The sequence below is a fragment of the Cyanistes caeruleus genome, chromosome 5 (assembly GCF_971803275.1).
Source record: "Cyanistes caeruleus chromosome 5, bCyaCae1.hap1.1, whole genome shotgun sequence".
Lineage (NCBI taxonomy): Eukaryota > Metazoa > Chordata > Aves > Passeriformes > Paridae > Cyanistes > Cyanistes caeruleus.
In genome coordinates, this window is record NC_141705.1 from 47,377,809 (window position 1) to 47,400,128 (window position 22,320).

Sequence of the window (22,320 nt, forward strand, 5' to 3'; positions counted from 1 at the left end):
TCTATTGCATCCAGTTTTAGTTCTCTGGGCAAACCATTACTGTTTTCCCATAAAACTGAGAACGTAACTCAAAAAAAATGGAAAGTTTTTGGAAAATCTGACAGTCTTTTGAAAAGGGATTTGGCAGCTTGAAAAATACTATATCACTTCATCATGGATGAAAAAAGAAAAGAGGGATAATCACAGATATCTAATTTGTCCAGACTAATTTTCAACAATATAGCAAATTATTCCATTCTTCTTCAGAAAAATCATTGTTGGGTCTTGCACATTAGCATCACAATGGCATTAGCAAGAAAAAGCATTATTATAGTTGTGACTGAAAATTGCTTCTAGTCACAGGGCTGACTTCAGTTTGTGTGTTTATTGCTGTTGGAGATGACTTACCTGGTGGTCATTTGTTTACAGAACTTTTATTTTGTTCATTTGAAGTGTAATAGTACTTTTTTTTGTTTATTTTGGTTTTGGGTTTTTTTTGTGTTGCCAGAAGGATCAATATACTTGCAGTATTTCCTTTATTTGCATTATATTACAGACTCAACTCTGTTCAGATCCTTATAGAAAAGCCCTTGTTTTTTCAAAGAATAGGCAGTATGATATTTGGTTTATTGCTAAGCTGATCATTTCAGGCAGCTTCTAAGAATCCTGGATACATAGTGAAAATAAGTTCTTTTAATTTTTCAATGGAAGTTTTCTCTGTCACTGAGACTTAAAAGACTGATATTCCCTGTTAAAATGCTCTGTTAAAAGGCAGAAAGCAAAGACTGTGTCCTTAATAAACACTTAAATAGTAAATTGTGTGGTACAATGGCTAGACCAGGTGAATGAAAAGCTACACTGCAAATTTGATTTTTAGAAAGATCTTTTTTAGAAAAATCTAAAAATTTTTAGACTCTTTCTAAAAGAAAGAGTCTAAAAGAAAGTTAAACCATGAGATTGGAGCCAAATGGTTTTAGTTGTTATTTTATAGTTCAAGTATTAATAATAATGATTTCTTCTTACTGCACAGTAAACTAAAGGAAGATCTTCTAAAAATTTTGCATATTTTTCCTCTATTCAACTAATAGTTACTATCATACTGCCAGTGGATATTCAAGTTTAAAAACTCCTGAAAACCAGCTCAAGGAGACAACTGGGGTAAAATTTCAACAATGTAATAAAAGCATATTACATGTAATGTTTAGGCAATAGCAACAATGAAAATGCAAAATATTCTATTTGAGCACAGTTCTTTTCCAAAAATCAGAAAGAACTTTACAAAATCTATAAGTCATAATCTCACAGATGGTAGTACAGTCCCTTTAGCTCCTTAGCCAAGGTTGTAAACATGTTTAAGACAGCTAGCATACTTCATCTTATCTGATAAGGTGATTGCTTTCCTACACAAAAAAAAGCACAAAAATTTAATCTACTGGACTTCACTGAAACATTTGATATGTTGCCATATGGGAAGTTATTAATTCAGCAGCTGAAAGTGGAGATTAGCAGAAGAACTATAAAGGAGATAGTGGACTTGACTGCTAATTGTCAGGAAGTACGAAATTATAAGGTTAAAAAGAGGTTACCAGTGTAACTCCTCAACAATTCCATCTTGGAGACAACCCTTTTCATTTAGTGACATTTTCACAAACAGAAATAGTTTACCAGTGAGTCTGCCAATTACATAAGTGTGGTGGAGGGCTGGAATATCTCATGGGAAAAAACCAGGGATCTTAGGGATAGCCATGATACCAAAACAATTAAAAGTTTAAAAAAAAAGAAAATCAGAAAACCAGGAACAGGATTACTAGATTTCTCTTGGACAGCTCTTCCAATGGAAATGGCAGAGGACAGAATGATCTGGCTACATTTTCCAAAGAGAGAGGGACTCTCACATGTTTATGCCATCTAACCCTGGATGTACCTTGAAGATTTTCCAGCAGGGACAAGTATTTGTGTTTCGGTAGAAGACACTGGCAAGGCATCTTTCGGAAGACTGTGTACACTTATGGTCAGCCAAGATCATAAAAAATTTATTTAAACCAGAACAGAGCTACCAGAACAAATAAGAGCCCTAGAATGTTAAAACACAGGGCAGCTTATTTGGCCTCTTTAAAAATAAAAAAAAAAATAAAAAAATTAAAAGTTTAAAGGGACTTCAGTTTTCCTCTGCAAGCAGTCAGAGTGATTAACACTAGCAGGGGAGAAAAGCTTTCCAGGATCCTCTTGCCATAGGCAAATATAAATGAAAACATTCCCCTCCCAGTGCATATTCCTCTCACTCCATGTGAACTCCTCTCCTCCAGTTCCAGCAGGCCTGGGACTGGGGCTGTGCTGGCACACCCAGCCAAAACAGCTGGGTGGGTGCAGTGAGGCCTCATCTATTCACATCACCTGCAGGCTGCTGAGAACAGCTTTTCAAAGAAAATCAGAGAAAAGACACACATTCAAAGATCCTCTGCAGACCAGGCAACCGAAGAAGCTGATTCCTTATACCCTGTGTCTCTGTATTTATACCTGTGTCTTTGTATTTATAGAGGCAGCAACCTCCCATGGACAGGGACATCATTTACTAGTTCAGGTTGCTCAGTGCCCCATCCAACCCTGGGCACTTCCAAGGATGTGGCACTCACAGCTTCTCTGGACCCGTTCCAATGTTTCACCATCCTCACCATAAAAGAAAATTGACTATTCAGTCATAGTCCAGGTAAGAACTGGTAGTGTCCTGCTGAGAAGAAAACTGTGCATCTTCAGGAAGCCTTCTGGGATCTCCTCTTGTTCTCTCAGTCCTTTTCATATCCAGCTAGCATGGCTGGGGACAAACCCACAACTCAGCCCTGCTTTCATTGCTTTTTTGTCCTTCCACTTCTTTGGCTCAGGGACGGTTTTCCTGCCAAGTCCTAAGAAAATGAAAGTTTTTTTTTTCCTTTTTTCTGACCATCACATTCTATCCTTTTCCATTTCAGTCTTTCTGTAACTGTGTAGCCCAAATACACAGAATTTGGTTTTTCATTCCTGTGTCATACAATACTCTGCTTACATGGTGGCAAGCTCAGATGCCCAGACAGATGAAGAAGCAGTTCCACAACATATATTGTTTTTCTATATCACATCAGATCAAATTGTAAGATTTTTTTTCATTATTTTAAAAACAGAACCACAACTGCAAAAAACATTTCGTGAAATTTTGCCCAAATGAGCAAATACATGGTTTCAATATATACATTGATAGTTTAAGCAGTTACAAGAATGAAGATTTAGTGAGTCAATGGGAACTAATTTCTTAATGAAGTTACTAGGGGATTTGAGGGATGCCAGTGCAGAATGATGGAAATACATGGCTAAATAATGCAAATTTTGAAGTCACAAATATGTTCATACATTTTCTTAGTTATCTAAAATGAAGTGTGTTTCAACCCAGATAATATATATAAATGAAACCTAAAATAAAATTCCTCCAGATTGCAGTGCCACAGAGATTAAGAGACTTTGAAACACTAGAAATAAATTTGAATCACATTTAGATCTCTGACTAATAAGATATTCTAGATGAGGTACTTAAAAATCTAAATACCACCTAGAGGGCAGCAAATACTGAGTGGTAGTACTTTTAAAAGCCCTGCAATTAAAATCTATTCACCTTTTGTTCCACGTGCTTAGAACTAAGTTCAAATTTTAGATTTAACTGCTGAAGAATACCAAGCTTACTTTGCTATAACACATTATAGCCTGAAAGATGAGAACAAACACCAACATGGTCATTTCATCAAGTAAAACCAACCCCAAATCCCACAATATAATGGCTTTTAAAATGTTGGGTTAAATTTGCTAGTATTATAATTCACCACACTTATCTAGGGCACTTTGGGAGGAAAAGACAACCATACACCTCCCAGCTCACCTGCTTATAGCAGTGCAAAGAACTGGTTCCATAACACTGAGCAGTTGCAAGTCTGCACCATACCAAGGTAAAGAATCCAGCCTGACAGCACAACTACAGCATGACGATGCCATGCTTAGACACAATTTTCACCTTGACCAAGGGAAAAAGCTTTTACATCTCCAGCAATTTTTATGTAACCATGCAGTAAGGAAGATCACCAAAGATTCTATCTAGTCATCAGCTAATTAAGATAGAAGAAATGATTGTATAATCATACTCAGCTCACCCAATTATTTTGTGGAGCATCTGGGTGTCATTAGGTTGGCTTCTTTTAGTCTGACCATACTGCCAGCCAAGCGGTTTCCCCATAACCTGAATTAATAGAGCTCTTTTGCCAGTTAATTGTTAAAATCCAGAATCAGAGTATCAAAACATGGTAATTGGTCTACTTTTTTGCTCATTACACAACCCTATTATTGACAAAAACATAAAAGTAAATGATGACAAAGTACCATGCCTTTATTATTTTCATTACCACTGAGCCCTTGAGCCCCACCACTGGAGAGGATCCCACTGTGCAAGGCATTCTACAAACAGAGTAAAAACGGCTCTGGACAGAAAGCAGAGCTCTGCAGAAAACCAGAGAGGGCAGTTAAACAATAATAATTTACATTGGGATGAAGCAGACCCAAAGAGCAAGGCAAGCTAAAAACAACAATGAAGAGGCTCCAGAAGGAGAGTTGCTCTACTGAGAGCAGAACAGGAGAAGTGTGAGAGAAGGAGACTGAGGGAAATGCAGAATTAGCACCTAGTCAGACTTAGAAACACTTCTAGTTTTGTCTATTAGTCCTGATTATGCTGCAGTTACTAGTTCAGTCCTAGTGCTGTTTCCCTCAGATGAAGCAGACAGCGTTGCCTGTATTTTTGGGTGAGCAGCCCCGCTGCGTGAGGAGGCCTGCAATGGCCTCTTGAGACGCATGTACCTTCCAGTAGGACACAGTAACCAGTGTGACTAATGCCAATCATATGCAATTCATTCCCCCTCTCATCCTGCTGCCAGGGGAACAAGTGAGTGAGCAGGGAATGTTTTGTGTTAGCAGCATTTGGGTTTTCCCACCCTTGCACACAATGCAGAAGACAAAGCCAGCTGAAGAAATGCATTATTCCTTTGCAGCAGAAATGCAGAGGCTTAAGAATGTTTTATGTTCCTGTGAAAGCATATTTAAAGTTCATGCCCTAACCTAAGTACAAATGGCTAAAAATTACGGGTTTGAACATGGCTTGTTTGTTTAATTGTGAGTCACTAGATTATCTCACCCTCTATATTTCTGAGACCCAGACCCACAGGGACATAACCATGGCAAACACCAATCAAGCAAAACAATGAGAAAACAACATTTTCTGTGTATGCATGTGTGCAAATGATCTAACAAGACAAAAAAGATCTGAATGCTGTTTCTCAAGGAGCCAGTAAAGGAAAGGTGTCATAGAAATAAAACCAGGGCCACAGGCAAACCCTCGAAGCCGTCAGAAAACAGTGCTGACTGCTTTCAACAGATGAATAAATCTGGTGCATCAATAGGCAAAGCCTGCACTCTCAACAGCCCCTGCAGCAGTACAGAGCACACAGTGATGACCCACCAGTCTTTTCACTTTGCCTGTAATAAGTGGCTCCTCCCTCAGTCCTATGATGAGCAGAAGTAAAAATGACATCTGGGCATAAAGGCACAGCAGGCAGCCACGGGCTGGGGTGTTTCTCAGTGGTTCAGTAGGTGGGGTTACTTGTTCAGGCACCATTTCTTTCACTGCACTACTCTTCTCCCCTAAATCTGTTTTTAAATGGGTTTGTAGCTGCCACCTTGCTCCTGCTCTGATAAGCAAAGCAAGGCACACATGAAGAGAGGTACCAGTGACACTTTTATTAAACCAGTTGATGCAGCAGAATACCTTATCTTAGCCATTCTTTCATTTCCTGTTGTTTCCCTCTCACAGCCTGTTTTGATTTAAAGCTGTTTCTTCAGGCAGGAGTACTTCACATAGGTGACACAAAGTTTACAAGACACAAAACGTGCGTGTGCATGCACACACATGCACGCTTGCCCATTATTCCCACACCATCCATATCTGTAGTCTAGGCAAAGCCACAAGAGCCAGAAGTGGGGAACAGGAAAGGGAAATAAAAGGTGAGGATTGCATCAGTGTCACCAGAGCCTAAACTGGGAAAAAAACAGAGTGAAAACTTGCATGTTTCTCAGTGAGCTGGGATATGACCTTCCATCAACCCTGGTCCAGTAGACCCAAAAGATATGAAATCACCTCTGTGGCAGGAGTTCAGTAATCAAGGCCCTCAATCCCATAAGAATTAAGTTGATGCACTAATTTGCCTTTGAGCTGCAGAAGGACATACTTTCAACTACAGGGTCTGAGTAGCAGCTGATGCTGTGCCACAAACAGCTGTGACTAATCTACACAAGAAAGAAGGGGTGCTAGCAGGAGTAAAAAGGCTTTCACGGAATGTTTTCAAGTCCACAAAATCAACTGTCCTCCAATTTCTCCTTAAAAACGGGGCAGAGCAACAAACTACACAGGAGAAGGGATGGAGGGCATGGTACTAGGGCATACTCATGAAATACTTTGAGTATAACCTTGGTTATGAAGAATGAAGTTTAAAAAAACACAAAGCAACACGCTTATTTTCTATTTATTTCTTTGACTTACCCTGCTGGAAAAATAAAATAGGCAGCACAGTTTCCTAAACCACAAGACTTCACCACAGACCATATCATCTTTCTGCTAGTATCCAAACACAACAGGCATGGGATACACCCCTTCATCTCTTTGGGTGGTAAATTGTTACTCAGCCCATGGAAAATAAAAGGAACAGATGCACGAAACAAAACCGTGCTCCTCGGTTTCTGCAGGTTGCAAGAGGCAGTCCCGTCCCCTCAGCAGCGCTGCTAGCCCCGTGGAGCAAAGCCTTGCCACCAGGGTGTGGGTGTGAATGAGTGACAAGTGCGCTGCGGTAAGTGCACATTAACACTTCTGGGTTGAAAGCAGCCAGGTTGACAAGAGCCCCATGGTAACAGATGAGTCAGCTTTGAATGGATCCTAATTGAAGCCAGCAGCGTGGCTGGACATTTTGCACCAATGTGCTGGCCACCTGCTCCCCGGGCAGCAGAAATTTCAGATGCTGAATTCATGGGCTGAATGACCTCAGCTAAGAGCGGCCATCACATCTCAGGCACCTTTTAGCAGAATACAAACCAGAATAAATACCAGGGTATAAATGCTGCTTCTATTATAGAACACGTAATCTGTTATGTATGGGTTTAAGCAAGGGGGTGAAGGCTTTCTTGAAACCAATTTAAAATCAAGCCAACTCATAGCCAAAATCTAGCCATTATTCCGAATTTGTTGGTTGCTTTATTTTTAAGCAGAACTTTAGGAACTGCATAGCTTCAGTGTTTTGGCTGTTGTTCATTTAATGGCAGAAGGATTTGGACTAAATTTGACACAGTGCCTTACTGTCTTGTTCAGCCATTTGTAGTGAGAACGTTATTGGTGATAATTTAGACATGTTCCAGATGTGAGAGAAATGTTCACTCATTTCTAAGATTCTTGTGTTATGCCAAATACACACAAACAGAATTCATACCAGAGGGTGCATAATTTATCGTTTTCCAGACCAAAAGGCAAGAAAAAATGAAAGGCATCCAGCACAGATACCACCATATGTATTGCTAAGGTAAAACATAGTAATTTATGAGACCCCCCCCAGTCCCCTAAAAAGACAAATGTAATTGTGATGCATGCACCTACAGTAGTAAGATTGTTTTTTCCTATTAATTCAATTATTATTTATACTGTAAGTGTTTGATTAAGGCATTGAATTTTAAATTGCATTGTATCTTTGATTTTACTACTTATTTGAGATTTGAGGTGTCTTGTTCATCAGCACTTGTGTGCTCAAAACAACTAGTTTAATGTGTACAGAAAGACTAATATTATGAGCAAATAAAAATACAATAGCACACATTTATCCTCAATTAGAAAATCTTGTTTAAAATAAGATCCAGTAAGCATACTGAGCCAAACTGTATAAAAAAGGGTACTTATTTTCATTAACTAAAATCATTTACAATAATGTTACAACTACTAACTTCCTTGTTCACCTCACTCCCCATGCTGGATGAAATGCAGTGCTTCAAAATCACACCACAGAAGGTTTATAGAGCTTTGCAAATTTCTTCATATATAAATGACATTTAATATATATTTCAGTGATGCAGTTTCTACATTAAAAAATTGACTTGTAAATTTTTCTCCCTAATTCTTTCCTCTACATCTCACCTGAATGTTTTTACATTCATCAGTCAACCAAACACAAAAAGCTTCAGATCTAGAACATGTTTGAGATAATGATAATCTAAAATAGCTAAGGAAGAAAAACCCAAAGAAAACAAATTTCAGAACTTTCCACTTACTGTACAGAGATTTTCCAAAATATTGTATTCAAAACTTATTGAAAAATCAGTGGTGGAGAGAGTAGGAGAAGGAACAGAAGAAGGCTCTGGGTTTTCACTTAAGGGAAGGGAGTGGAGTTTTAGCTTTAATTTATTTTACTTAAGGCAGATAAGTTTAATCAACCAGGTATGGTTTGAATACACAGGTAATTCATTAGACTAAAGCCACAGTTGCATACAGATGGTCATTTTACTTGTTAATACTGAAAGACTTGCTCATGTGCTGAGCTTAAGACCACATGAAATCCCACGTCAAGTCTGTTTTGCCCATGATGGTAAATGATGAGTGATCTCTTCCTGTCCTTAACTCAAGAGCCTTTTGTTGTACTTTTCTCTCCTCTGTCCAGCTGAGGAGGAAGAGAGAGAGGGGCTTTGGTGGGCACCTGGCATCCAGCCAGAGTTAACTCATCACAGGGGAGAAAAGCTGGAAGGGAACTATTTACAAGGGCATGTAGTGGTAGGGCACAAAGGGTGAATGGCTTAAAATGGAAAGAAAATAAGTTTGGATTAGTAAATAGGAAAAAATTCTTCACTTAGTTTAAGGCCAGGTTGGGCTAGGCTTTGAGTGAGCCAGTGTAGTGAAACACGTCCATAGCCATGACAAGGGTGTTAGAACTAGATGATCTTTTAAATCCCTTCCAACACAAATCATGATTCTCTAAGGCACTGAGAACTACCATTCATGATAGTCATGGTACTAAAGGCACTGTCAATGGATTTATCACAAAGTTGCCTACTGTAATAAGGAGCTGACATTCTCATTACATGAACTTGATTAAATACATTAGTTCAGCATCTGACTATTTTTCCAGTAAGGTCAGAAGAGGAGAAAGGTGCAGAAGGCAAGGCTACAGCAACATGCAAATGTGCTTTTTTGGATAAGCCAGGTATTACAGGAAAGGTACCTATAAAATCCCTGCTGACAGCAGGCAGCCTTTCCCACCCTCCTCTATAGATGTCCTGCACAGCATAAGGAAAATATGTCACGGGCAATGGTCTCCAGAAAACCAATTCAATCTGTTGGCATCCAGGGTGTTCACAGTTCCAGCTTACTGTACCTGAACTAAAAATAAGTTTGAGGGGGCTCTCTAGATCTTTATCTGCTGGAGACTCCCAAGGAGCTGAAGTAGCTCTTCACAAGAAGGTGATGGTTGCCCACTTGGTGTTTCAGTGGGACATCAACCTCCTAGACTTTCTGATGCTGGTCTAAGTAGCTCGCCCAAGGAGACATTCCTTATCTCTTCTCTGCCTTCATAGACCTCCAGAAGAAAATCTGAGATAATTCTCCCTGCTCATTTTGCCTGATACCAGCAGGTATACTTGTGTTTCTATCTGTCAGTATTTTTCCCAGTTTATAAAATATTTTTTGTCTCTTGCTACAGCTTACTAGGCCTAGTCCACACTTCTAAATTTATATTCTACTTGAAGCCTTATTAACTGTAAATCTGACAGAGAAATCTCAAATGATTAGTGCCTTTAAATTCAAGACCTTATTTTAGAATTTCTGTTCCACTAAACTGTAAAAAATCAGTCTGAAGTTATGTATGATTTTAAAAAAAGAAATATTAACGCCCTGATTGGTGATTGCACAGATGTAATCTGAGTGGCAGTACTTACACCAGCACAAAACCAACACACATCCTATCAGAATCCACTTGCACAGATTGTATTCTTTAAACTGCTTATTTTCCTCCACTCCAGACACACTGAACTCATTGTTTTAATAATTAGCATTAAAAAGCCTGAACTTTAAAAAAACACAATAAGCACACAAGTAACACAATCCACATAAAAGACAAAAAGCATTTGTTCTTTCATTAGATTGACTTTTGCTTAGATGCACTTAAAATACCACATCATAAAATGTATGTGAGGAGACCATTTATTGCATGAACAATTAAAAAGTTTTTTCTTTATTTATTTGTGTAGGACTAGCTACCCCACAAACCACTTGGCCAAACAACCTGTTGGAGTACTTCCAGGATGCATCGAGACATCCACCAAAATATCAAAGACTGTAATTACACTTTCATCGTATGTTCCAACTCATCCAAGAATAGTCAAGAAACATTAAAGACAAAAATCTCATCTGAAGCTAATTATTGACAACTAGCTCAATACTGCCTATAGAACTCATCATCTTTGATTTTATTCTTTAAAGAGCAGTCTCATCAGTTCCCATGTATCTCAAAGTATTTTTTGAAAGGGTTATAATTTAGTGGCGATGAATTCCAGCTCCTGGGTTTCTGAAATTTTTATAGCTTCACTGTCCTAATAGGTTCTTCATAGTTGGTACAAGTTTGATCATAACTGCAATGATGAGAAGATGAAATGATGAAAAAAAAAAAAAAAAAGCAGCTGAGTTAATAAAAAATTGGGTGGGGTTTTGTCCCAAAAACTAAAAATAATAACAAAAAATTTTTGTTCCCATTTTGAAATTCCCATTGAAAATTTTCAGCATATTTAATAATTTTATTTTTACTCACAGGACATTGGTTGTTAAAAGGATAAAGTTCTTTTGCTCACATTTTAGAGATAGGGAAATGAGGCACTTTGGAAAATTGCAGCAGAACAGGGACTTTTAGCTTGGTCTCCATACTATCAAATTGGTCTTCTAAATACTGGAAATCCTTTCCTACTGCTATTCTCAAACAGCAGCTGCAATAACTGCAGGGTAACCACATTCTGGCTGAAGCTGTGCTGGAAACCAGTTTGATTAAACAAGTGGAAACATTGCTGAAGAGATCTCCCTAACCAACCGGGTCAGCTAATTTTTAGATTTTTCTCCTCAAGAGAGATGGTGAACAAGTGACTTCAAGGAGAAGTTTTTCTATAAATTTCAATCAAATTTTCAATTGGAATAAGTATTTTTTAAAAAATATAATAAAATGAAAAAAAAAAAAATCAATAATACTGCAGTGTTTTTGAAAGCCTCAATTTTCCCCTTGGTGATTTCTTTGGCTAAAGTACTTTATTTAAGCAAAGTGCACTTTTTGGTCTAACTAGTGGAACAGGACTTGTGGGGACCACTCTCCCTAAGATGGGAGGAAATGTCAGCAGATCAGAGGCCTGCTGCTCTCTTCTACAGAAAACACGAAGAGAAGGCACTCTAAGAAGCACTGGGTGGCAGCAAGGCATTCTGAAGACAGTCTTGAAACACTTCTGAAACTGGCTGTTCTTTCGCATTTGTTCTATACCCTGCTGAACCACAGTCCTGTAACTGAGACATACCAAACACTGTGTTTTCTAAAACTTTTCATACCAGAAAACCTTCTGCACTGAGATGAGCCTCACATCCTTACACTTTCACATCTGAAGATTCACGTAAGCTTTGCTTTACTGCATGGCATGAGGCTCCCTTTAAGGTTGTAAATGGCAATAACAAGTCCTGCTTGGGATCCAAAACCAAAAAAGTAATGGGGGGGAGGGGGCATAGGACAGAAGCTTAGCCTTGTTGGTGTGGACTCAGGGTGACACTGGAGGTCCCAGGGCTAAAAACTGCTGGCAAGCAGTGATCAGTGACTAGCCAGGAGAGGGATGAGTCCTTGGGAGCTGGGTGAAACCAGCCAGGCGTAACCAAAAGAGAAAAAACAAGTGACAAACATATGTCAAAACCACCATATAGAATAAATCCAAATGCTATGTGGAACTTAAAACCAGTCAAGAAGGAGATAGGTGCAGGCCATGCAAAAATACCTGCAAGCAGATCCTAAAGTGAAGGGGAAAGATTTCTCCCAAGGATGTATTTGGAATACTCAGGATGCCAACAACTCACCAGAAACTACCACTTCTGCCCAGATTAAAAATACTGACTTCCAGACCCAGAGCACCAGTGGAAAGCATAACTTATAGGAAAGATGTACAAAAACCTTATATGTTTTCATACATACTAGAAAATTAGTCTATGCCTCATTTTATCTGCATTTACTTTGATGTGTGTCACTATTATTGTAAATGGACATATAATAACCCTTTGACCAAACAATTAAGATTTTAATTATACTAATGATAAATTCTTGTCTTTGAATAGAAGGTGAGTTCTTTTTGCCCACAGTAAGATCTTGAATGTGACAAATCTGTGGGAATTGGAGGAACCTGTTCTGTAACTGGGACGCAACGATTTCCTAAGAGTAACATGTTCGCTGGTCCATCAAATTCAGGTTAAATCTTCCTTAGGAAGGGAGCAGGAGTGTTTGAGAAGAGTCAGAGCATTTAATAGGAATCAGTTCAAAGAACACGATACTTATAGGAGTAAAACCATTGACATCAACGTTTTTTCACCCTTACAGCCTCAGAAAAGTTTCAAAAATGATGGATTTAAAATCGATACAGAGCACCAACTCACACAGCACTCAAACCCCAGGCAGAAGACACAGATCACAGAGCACCATTAACATATGGTGCTCATAAACTATACTGCTGCCCGCTCGTATTTGGAGAGGTTTATGGTTATGTTCTACACGGAGTTATCTTGTCTAAAGGTATCACACAGATGGATCACAGCTATGAGATCTGCACCTAAGAAAAACCACTGGCCTCCTGGCCAGCTTCAGTTGTAATCAGTGCTAAAGAAATAATGCTGTTTCCAGCACACTGAGCTACAGCTGGAGGGGCTGCATGAATTCCTCAAGGCTACACATCCATACAAATGTCGCAGCCTGAAAGGGAGAGGTCAGCCACCCCTCCTACACACGGCTTTCTGCCTCACCTTTGCTTTGCTCCGGGCTGATCATCAAAATTAGGCTTTCTGCCCTCCAAGTCCCCTTCAAGCAGGATGGGGAGTCATCCCACACAGCACCTGTGAAGTTGCAAGAGAACCTGGCCAGACCTAGCACCTCAACACTGGGACCCTGCTCGGTGAGTCAAAGCAGGTTTGCCAGGATTTTACACCACACATCAGGTGCTGCCAATTAAAACGTCTCAGCATAGTGGAATTCATGCAATTATATGAATAATAACAATATAATGTGTAAGTTAAGAATAAAACCCTGAGTTCATAAGTAATTTTGTTGAATAAATGGAAAATATGGATCAACAGTGGAGACTGATATCTAACATGACTTCTAGTTATGATTTTGGAGTAGGAGTTCTAAACTTTGGAGGGGGTTTTTAGAATAAGACTTTATTAACTGAGAATCAAATTCTCTAGAAATTGCTCATTTTTTTTTCTTTTACCCTTTGTTTTATTGTTGGACTAAGGCACGGCAAATTTTGCCAAGAAAGGGTAAGATCCTGTGTAATATAGCTGCTCTAGGGATAGTAAGAGGTTATATAATCCTCCCAAAGGAAGGGATTTGTATTTTTTTGTGGAACTATAAACATAAAGCAAATGGAATTGCTTAAGAGTTGCTATTTGCCCTGTTGGTTCTTGTTCATCTTGTAAACTAAATGCAATAAAAGAACAAAGACTATTTTCCATTTTTAAGGATTGTTTCTCCATCAGAGCTATTCAGAAACAGTTTATTTTCCAGTTGGTGAATTCAGATTGAGGTTTCTGTCTCTCCTTCCTATACTTGGCACAACCACTCCATTTTTGAAAAATACAGTATCAAGTCAATGCCTTACACTTTACCTTAGAGCAAGGTAAAGAACTGAACTTTGCCTGCTGAGGAAAATAAACAATATGTTTTAGAAAACTGCTAAAGGAAAATTTGAAATAATTCATATAATACTTCATGGAACCTCTTAAGGAAATATTTTAAGATAGTAAACATGGTGAAGAAATTAAAAAACTTATTCCTAATTTATTTGAGCTAGCTTTAAACAAAACAAACAACCTACATTACAGATAATTTATTAGGGGCTGCTGAGCACTTACCACCAGGAAAAAAAAGGTTATTTATTTATGTACTGATTTTTGGAATGGGATGGGTATTTTAGACAGTGACTAGGATCCTTTGCAATCAGACTGTGATTATTTCAGATCATTGTAAAAATGTATTAAGCCTCCATCTACACTTCCTTCTTCTGTATGTGTGGGCAGAGCAAAAGTGAAACTGAGTTGGTGAGAATAAATTTGTAGTACTTCATTAGTAACCCATATCAACTTGGAAAAAAATGGGCAGATGTTAATCATGCAGTTCCCTCTCCTGGGTTCTCCTGGTTTGTTTTTACTGAGTAAATGTATTGATGGAAATGGAGAGTTTTTAGAGAAAGGAGCTAAGTGTGTAAGAGCTACCAATCATGCATGGGAGGAAAACAAAAATTTTTGCTACTTACAAGAATTCTACAGAAAACACATTTTCCCCCCTACAGCTTGGAACACACACAACGCTCCCTGTTCTTGAGACACAAATATCAGAGTGAATTTAAAGGAAAATACCCCAAAATTCATCCTCATTGGCATATACTATTTGATCTGCTTAGGCTATTTTTAAAAAATACTGATGATGATACCCAGCAAAATTATGCCTGTTGAATATAGCTCTGTACCCAAGCACTCAGGTAGACTTCTGGCCTTCTGCTTTATCCCCTTCTATCCCCTTATTGCACTCATCAATTCACATCAAGTACACACACTTAAGCCAAGTGAGAAGCAGGGAGATTTTTACAAGGCACACTACTGGGCACAGTATATTCATATATTTTTTAATATATAAAGCTGAAATGTCACACACCTTTCCCAGATATACCTTGAGGAAGGAAAATAATTTTTTATTCAATTAGCTGCAGAAACATCTTGCAACCTCTTTGCAACAATTTGTCATGACCTTTCATAAATCAGAACAGAGTTGTTTAGCAGCCAATGAAAACATCTGTCAGAAGACAAAGAAATTAGTCCACACTCACATGCAAAGACGATTAAAATCAAATTCAGACATTAATAATTGATCCCAGGTGTCTCTCTATTCTTTGACCCATAGTTGTCAGTTGTCACTGATGTAGTTAGATGGTTAGAAAGCTTTTTCTTTTTTTCCATGGTGATTTGGCAAGTTTCTAAAAGCTTTTAAGAGTCAAATCTAGGAATTCATTCAATAAATATCATTATTGCAGAAGCCACAACAATTAAAATCTTTTTCCAAGAATTTTAAATCATCTTAATCTGGAGCATTATAGACCATAAAAATAGCAAGTGTTTGGGGAAAACATTGTCTGCACTTTTTCTTTGGAAATTTTGAAGCAGACATTGGAGGTAGGTTGCAAAGTCAGCAGTGCATTTTGATCATTCAGATGTGCAGATGTGCAAATACTCAAGATGATAAGTTGTTTTTTTTCTTTCCATAAAACACAGGCACTTTAACAGCTGAAAAACAATAATTAATGCCCGAGTTCATCAGCTAAGAAGCACTATGACTCCATAACAGAATTTCTTATTTCTTGGGCCTATTGCATTTCCTAACCATTTCTCTTCATCTTTTAAAAAACAGGTCAGCCTGACATACCCAGAGGCTACTAATACCTACAATTTAAATTTCAAAAGGCAGCCCCCACCACCATACAGGAAAGGAGGAAAGTGGGAAAATCTGTAAGAAGGCTTTTCTTTTGAGTCAGCAATGAGTAACCACTACTCTCAGTTCAATGTTTTGGGCTGGTAAAGAGTTATAAACTGGTCACTAAAACAGCAAACAAAATGTTACTGGACATTTAATTAAAAATGTACAAATTAGAAGTCAATTAAGAATTGTCAGTCTTTCTTTTACTATCCACACTTAGATGAGGATTGTTCACTTTTAGACACACATTTTAGACACACATTAACTTTTAGCCACATGCCATGAGGCGTCACCACCAGGTTTTCACCACACTCAGATATTAAGACTCTTGTTACAACAGACAGCTAGCCCAGCAAAGAGACTGTGTGCACATGGTGACCCTTGTGGTGGCATGGGTCTCAGTTTCATTTTGTAGTGCATCATCTGTTCAGGACACCATCTCAGTCCATAACCTAAAAACAAGGGTTTGTAGAAATGAGCCTTAAAATGTTCCTTTCCCTTTATGAGGAAGTCTCTCCTCACACACACACACACACAGAAGCATGGATGTAGAATAAGTCATGCAAGGAGAGAAAAAGGACAGTCCTCAGCACACAGTGGCGCTGTGGTAAGACATACCATCACGTTATGTTTTCTCTTGTTACGTTGCCAGTTGAGGCAGTGTGTAGTCCTTCCTACTTTTCCTAGAATTCTTCACAGGAAACCTGCAACCCACACTGTCTGGCAACAGCAGGCTGGACCTAGCCAAAAGAGAAGAGCATTAATACTCAAAATTAACAGCCAAAGAACCAAGGCTTCTAAGCCACAAAAAACAATGCATCATAGTTGTGTCAGGGTACTCGATATGTTTAGTTAATGCAGAGAGAAAAAGAAAAGTTTTGTTGACAGGTGAACTTCTGTCATTTCCTTTTGCCCCAAAGGCCACACACTCACAAAAGCACTCCAGAACACAGCAGCAGGAAAAGACTTTATATAAGAAGCATTCTGTTGCATCAGAGACCTGTGGCTTTTTTAGAAGAGGGGGATCTATGTTTTTGCAGAAATACTTGTCAGGACTATGCTGGCAGCTCCCAGGCTCTTTTGCCTTTCCATATCCAGCTGGAACTTCATGCAAAGAGGCAGATTTCCATGATGTAATTAAAATCTTTCTGGAAATGAGATTTTTCACATACTCCATCAAGCTCAAAAGCAGAGGCATTCAAACAGACTGCATCTTTTTAACTCTTGGATACCATGCAGTCTGTTCTTCTACCAGCTCTCATCATTATCCGTGGAGGAATTCTCTACAATTACCATTGCATTAAATTAAATTAAGTCCACAATCTTTCTGCTATGATCAAAGCAAGCGCAGATGTTGAGATTGTATAAGGCATGATCTGTAAATAAATGGGACGGGGGCTGAAAAAAATCACACCACCACTATCCAGTAAACCAGATAATTAGTAACAAAGAGGTTACCTGCTCTCAAAATACCATCATTTCCATCTAATTCAACTTTTTATTAGCTTACAAAAGAAAATATCCTATCGAAAAGCATTTCTCACCATTTTTTGCCTTTGGAAAAAGTCACCCAAACAAATACTTATTTTCAAAAATCATATTCTTCCGAGTAATATCATCTAAATGAGATCTCTCCTAGCATTTATAGCCCTCTCTGTTGTTATCTATGAGACTCTCATCATGTTTTTCGGTAACTGAAGACAGTATTTTTCCAGAAGCACCACTAGAGTTCATGTTAACCATTTTTTTTAATGATTTCTATTTTTCAGTTCAGAAAAGGCCTGCAATACAGTATGGAAGTTTTTAGCATGCACACAAGAGTTAGGTAAGACTATTTCACTCTTTTTTTCTTTTTAGTGCCTAATTGTTTTCAAATTCCTGACAGAGTAAATTAGTCAGAAAGAAAATCGAGAAAAAAAAAATTGTACTGGCATTGGGTATTCTGAAGGTCCTGTTCTTAATTTCCTCCATTCTTTCATGTAATAATAGCTTTGGTTAAGCCTCCGGATACATGGTAAATTGGACTGAGTTTGAGTTCTTCCTCTTAATAGCTTTTCTTGTAAAGGGGTCCAATGCAAATAAATACAATAGGTCACATTAATCCATAAGTTTTTTGGAGGGGGGGGAAATCAAAGAGTAAAAACTGATTAAAAGTTAGCAAAATATTTGTAGCTCTAGGGAAAAGTTTCATTCAGTTCTCTGCTCGTCTCACCTGCGATGCACGATGGTGATTCAAGCCCACCAAGGTGTGCACATGGAGAAAAGCAGTGCTGGCTCTCCTCTCCTGCCACTTGTTACACTTGGAAGATAATTAGGACTTGAACACCCATGACCAGGTAGGTGACAGATTACTTAGCATGCATTTTTGGAACCTGGGGTGGCTTTGCAGGCCAGGCTAAGAATGAGAAACAGCTTCCCACAACCAGCAAGGGGAGCAGGTAGACAGTAATGAAACTTCTAACCACAGTCAAATGCTGAGAATTCAGTCTGAAAGTTGAATTTTCAGTTGATGACAGGAGCTAAATCTTATTGCGTTTCCAATTAAACCCCTAAGTGTTTCCAATTGTTATGCTAATAGAGACAACATTAGCACACCAAGTTTAAAAAAACATACATATATATTATATAGACATCTACAGTAAGTCACAAGAGCACCACAACTCTCACAGACTCAGGAGCTGTCCCTGAAGAGGACACACCAAAATCTTGCACTGACATAATATGTGCTATTTTCCCCAATTTTAACCTCTATTTTCCTCCTGTAATGATTATTTTCTTACCACCTGTCTCCTGACTACCTTTAGAAAAGTCTTACCTATCTCCTTTACTTGGTCTATAAACATGGATGCAGTTTTGGTCATCAAATTGCTTGAATTTTCTTAGTAGCACTGCACCTGTGGAGTTTACAGTCTCCTACAGCCTGCTGCTGATAGAAGTTATCCTCCCACTGGTCAGCCTGTAGGAGAATTCTCCAGCTACTTCCAATCAACATGAGACAGATTACCAAAGACATACAATTTGAACTAATTAACCTAGCCTAGATCCTTTTTGCTTAACCAGGTGTGGGGTCATCCCTGTGACCAACTTAGCCGGCAGCTGTGAAAAAGTCAAAACCTCTGGGAGGAAGGATGTGACGAGCAGCCAGTAACCATCATACTTCCTCTTCCAGCTGCTTCCACAGTTCTCCCTCTAAAACACCGTCCTGATCCCCCCTGTGAAGGGCCACGCTTTCCTCTGCAGACCAAGGCAACATGCAGCCATTCCTAGCAGGCTGAAACCTGAGAAGAGCAGCTCCAGTACAGCTCTTCCTCATGCTGTCCCAACTACTCTTACCAGTCTCTGAGGACCTCCTCTGGCTACAATTTGTTTCCTCCTCTATTTGCGTGCCATTAGACTGTACCTCTTCTTAATGCTGTGTCCTTCCCAAGTTTCCATAACTCTGACACTTTTCCCCCTGTTCCACCTAAGCAGTGTTGAGTAAATGAGATAATTTGGGTGTCTTCACATACCAATATGTGGTCATTCCCTGGGACAGCCTCCTTCACCTGTTCAATTAGACTGAGAAAAACCCAAAACAAAACTTGTGCTGAAGGCTCTTGTTAAACACCAGCTGCTCCAAGGCCCATAATTCAAGCATCCCTGAAGCATTACCACGCCTATGTTTGCTGAAATGTCCTCTGAAAATAGGCTCACAGCAGTTTTCTTCTGTACCTTTGCAGCATTTTTATGCTTTTTTATGCTTAAGTGCCTTAGTACTGAAATACAGTGTACTTGAAAACAGTCTTATCAATGTTTTAATTAAAAGCCCCTTTTTGTTCCTTCCAATAAGGTAAGAGAGCAAATATCTCCTTTTCCCATTTACAGAAACTCCAAATTTTGCCTCCATTTTTACAAGGAATATGGAGACATTGCAAAGTGTGCCCCAAATGTGTCATCATCCAATAAAATTCCACATTTGCAAAAACCAGCCCTAAAATAAAGAGGCTATACTGACAAAGTTATAGCCAGCAGCAGGAAACAAAAGGTAGTGAGGTACAAGTTAAGAATATTGTTACCAGCTATTGAAGGAGAGTCCAGGGTACATTTCAGAAGTTCAAGATTGAAATGTCCTGGCCAATATTATAATAGAATTCCCAAACTCATCCAAAACAAGATTTTACTCCATCTTGAAGAAGGCCTGTGCCTCTTCAAGTCCTCTACAACACTTTCAACAACATGAACCTTTTGTTCACAAAAACCAGAAGAGGAAAGACCTGGAATACATCTATGCAACATGAAAGCTGGGAGGAGAACCAAGTGGGGTGAGCTGCACCGGAAAAGTACACAGTCTTTGATGGGTTTTGAACAAGCACAGGTGTGGTGGCATGAATTCCTAGTAGGATTTATGCATTTGTTGCAAGAAAGACCTTGAAGAACCAAATTTAATTGTCAAATAATCTAGAGGAAGATTCTAGTCCTCAAACACATAATTACATAACAGTATATGATTTACAGATGGTGAAAAAGTACAGCACCTGTCACAGACTTTGCTAAGCCAAAGCTTAAATATGTTTATCCTTTGTAACATGTTTCTGACTAATCTTTTTTAATTCTAGGTCCACTGCCAAATGTGAGGACTAATCCTTTCTTCAGAAAAATAGACTGAAGTCTTTACAACACAGTCATCAAGTCAATGCTTACCAACTGGGGATAAATCCAGTGCTCTAGAGGGCATTAGTCCTGCTGACAGAAAAGGCAGCTAAGGTGTGCTAAAAATATAAAGTAAATGAAGTAAAGTGGAGATTGTAGAGCTTTAACGATAAACCCTGGTACCAACATGAATTATTTCAGTTAGATGAACAAGATAAGGGTTAAATATTTTCCTCCAAGTGCTCTTCAGCGTTCAAATCAACACTGACAGTTCTTCATAAGGTACAAACTAGTAGAAATAAGAGTATAGACCAAGCAAGTGGTGCAGCATGGTAGAAATGCACCCATAAAGAGAAGCAGCTGATGGTGAAGATGAGATATCCTCACTGTTGGACATTCAGGGAGCTCTGGTGCCCAGCAGTCTGGTCCTGGAAGCCAAATGCCCACTAGCAGGTTGGAATGTATTTTCTTGTTTAGTTGCAGCCAAAGGAAATCCTGCTAACATGCTGCCAGGCTGCCCCACGGAGCACAACAAATGCACTTTCGGTGTGGATGAGTGGATGATGTGTTTCAAAGCTCACTAATATATTAATGGAAATGTTAAACATGGAGGAGTATAAACCTAAGCCTTGTTTAGGACTTGTGACTCCAGGTCACAAAACGTGCACCTTCCTTCTTCACTGATTGCTGGCCATCATGGCAGGCTTATGGATTTCAGTGATAGCTTCAGGAGTTCCCTTCACTCTGAAATCTAAGGCATTTTTATTGGGTATCTAATGTTAGGACTTTATATCTGATACTATTTATTTACATGTTTCAAGAAATGGGAAAGTGTAGCTGAGGTGAAGACATGTGGCAAGAGTATTCCAGATGGTCAGAGCTGCAGGGGAAAGAAACTGGATTAGACTGGTGTGTTACAGACCCGCTGGGAAGAAATTACACTGAGTAAGTTAATGATAAATTATGAATGAAGTATGTGCCATGAATATTAACCACACACACTGTGTACTTTCTGAAACTGTCTGTCTCCAGAAGAATAGTTTTGTAGCCACAAGACAGCACCAGTTTATTTAGGGGACATGGGAACTCTGTAGGGAGCAGGAATCCTACAGAACTAAAGAAATTGTCCGGTGTTGTGAAAAACAGAAAATTATTCCTAACTTATACAGCACACTAAATAACAAAGACATTAAACTTTTATGGCACTCCTAGGGATGGATGGAAGCCCATTTCAAGAGCAGATTTAATTCTCCCCAGTTACAAAACATCAAGATTTACATGAACCTGGGGAGGAGGAAAGCCAGGGAGATACAGAAGAAGCATCACAGTACAATGTTAATTAATAAATAACAGAAGTGTCTTGAGACTCCAGAAATGTGGGTAGAAGTATTAATGTCAATAAGAGATATTTTTGGAAAGGATACCTGTGTGACTTCAGAACAATGGGGTTTTTAAGTGTTGGAAGGAGACTTCCACATGTCAACCATAAAAATGAAAAATAAGTTGTCACTTTAAATTTCCTTTCCTAGGCAAGCACCTTATTTCAGACTCTATTGAGCGGAGAATCTTTTTTTTGAACCTTTTGAGGATATACAAGTGCACAGACCCTTCTTTAGCCCATAGTTCCCCATGCCTTAAAAAGTTTACACAATAATATCATTATACTGAAGACTATGCTGGCACAAAAAACTGAAAACACAATGATCCTGACAGCCTTTGTAAAGGCTCAAGTGCTTGTGGTCAGACACCTCCTGACATAAATATGTAACTTCCCAGATTTCCATTGTTCTGACATGTGTACATGGTAAACAGAGAAACACAGCCTTGGAGGTCCTCACTGGCCAAGGAAGAGCAAAGAAGCACCCACCACATC

General features: G+C 38.8%; 1 long non-coding RNA gene across 3 annotated transcripts in view; it reads right to left on the reverse strand.

The window, feature by feature from the left end:
* Nucleotides 1-14,952: 14,952 nt before the first annotated feature.
* Nucleotides 14,953-22,320, reverse strand: part of LOC147653085 (uncharacterized) — a 59,146-nt gene continuing 51,778 nt past the window's right edge. For 2 of the 3 annotated variants that reach the window (XR_015287140.1, XR_015287141.1), the window contains exons 5-6: nucleotides 16,437-16,558; nucleotides 14,953-16,270 (exon numbers count right to left, since the gene is read on the reverse strand). This is a non-coding gene — a long non-coding RNA (uncharacterized LOC147653085). The remainder of the gene's footprint in view (nucleotides 16,271-16,436; nucleotides 16,559-22,320) is intronic. The other variant, XR_015287142.1, reaches the window with a different exon arrangement.